The 1,821-nt window shown below is 44.6% G+C and overlaps 1 protein-coding gene across 1 annotated transcript in view; it reads left to right on the plus strand.

Moving 5' to 3' along the window:
• The window catches only part of plcxd1.2 (phospholipase C, X domain containing 1, tandem duplicate 2), a gene marked incomplete at its 5' end in the record, with an annotated part of 9,039 nt that overhangs the window by 825 nt on the left and 6,393 nt on the right, over positions 1-1,821 (plus strand).

Here is a 1,821-nt window from a genome sequence, read left to right on the forward strand (position 1 = left end):
GGCTAAATGTCTCTAATGATCCTGCTCTTTAGGGTCAAATGCCTGTTTAAACAGATGAGTTTTTAATAGAGACTTAAACTCATTTAGAGACCCAGCAGACCTCACAGACAGTGGGAGGTTGTTCCAGAGCCTAGGACCTGCAAAATTTACGTCTCCCCTGGTCACAAGCCGAGACCTGGGAACAACTAAAAGCTTTTGATTTACAGATCTTAGAGATCTATTTGGAACGTGAGGCTGTAATAGCTCAGTAAGATAATGAGGTGCCAAACAATTTAGACATTTAAAAACTAAATCTTAAAAACAATTCTAAAAGAAACAGGCAACCAGTGAAGAGAATACATTATTGGAGTGATGTGTTCATGACGTCTTGTCGCTGTTAATAAATCGTCAGCTGAATTCTGAACCAGCTGTAGACGATGAACCAAAGACTGATCCATCCCACAATAAAGGGAGTTACAGTAATCCAGTCTAGAAGTGGTAAAAGCATGAATWACCCTCTCAAGGGCATTATGAGGCAGATAATCCTTGACTTGACTTATACTGTAAGTCTCAGATGATAAAAGCTAGACTGGACTACTGCACTGACCTGTTCWTTAAATTTAAAATCAGAGTCCAAAATCAACCCAAGATTTCTYACAGACACACGGCCAGACAAAGYGTCCAGTGGTCCAACAGCACTACTGCAGTCTGTCAGTTGAACTCTGTTGAACTGTCAGTTCATCAGAGTTACTAAAAAAAGTGACCTCTGGTCAGGTCTATCCATGCACTCACATCGTTTAAGCATTCAAGTAGGCCAAATCTGTCAGTGACACAACTGGCCCAGTTGTGCTTTGGTTTATGTGGCCCAAATCCGTCAGTGACTCAACTGGCCCAGTTGTGCTTAGGGTTATGTGGCCCATTTCTGTCAATGCCACAACTGGCCCAGTTGTGCTTTGGATTATGTGTACCAATTCTGTCAGTGACACAACTGGCTCAGTTGTGCTTTGGGTTATGTGGCCCAAATTTGTCAGTCACACAACTGGCCCAGTTGTGCTTTGGGTTATGTGGCCCAAATCTGTCAGTGACACATCTGGCCCAGTTGTGCTTTGGTTTATGTGGCCCAAATCTGTCAGTCACACAACTGGCCCAGTTGTGCTTTGGTTTATGTGGCCCAAATCGGTCAGTGACATAACTGGCCCAGTTGTGCTTTGGTTTATGTGGCCCAAATCTGTCAGTGACACAACTGGCCCAGTTGTGATTTGGTTTATGTGGCCCAAATCTGTCAGTGACACAACTGGCCCAGTTGTGCTTTGGTTTATGTGACCCAAATCTGTCAGTGACACAACTGGCCCAGTTGTGCTTTGGTTTATGTGGCCCAAATTGGTCAGTGCCACATCTGGCCCAGTTTTGCTTTGGTTTATGTGGCCCAAATCTGTCAGACACACAACTGGCCCAGTTGTGCTTTGGGTTATGTGTCCCAATTCTGTCAGTGCCATAACTGGCCCAATTGTGCTTTGAGTCATGTGTCCCAATTCTGTCAGTGCCACAACTGGCCCAGTTGTGCTTTGGGTCATGTGTCCCAATTCTGTCAATACCACAACTGGCCCACATGTGCTTTGGTTTACCTGGCCCAAATCTTTAAATGCTGCAACTGGCCTGGTTGTTGTTTGGTTTATGTGATGCTCACCCATTCATGGACCATCTTTGACAAACCACATCTGAGCCACCGAAGGGCTGTCATTTGTTGCTGTATCTGACTGTTATTGCCTTGTGTGGGCCAGAACTGGGCCAGATACATTTTGTAAGATAACGATAAGAAAGGAAGGTAAACTAGAAAGAAAG

The sequence above is a fragment of the Austrofundulus limnaeus genome, unplaced genomic scaffold (assembly GCF_001266775.1).
Source record: "Austrofundulus limnaeus strain Quisiro unplaced genomic scaffold, Austrofundulus_limnaeus-1.0 Scaffold245, whole genome shotgun sequence".
NCBI classification, from domain to species: domain Eukaryota; kingdom Metazoa; phylum Chordata; class Actinopteri; order Cyprinodontiformes; family Rivulidae; genus Austrofundulus; species Austrofundulus limnaeus.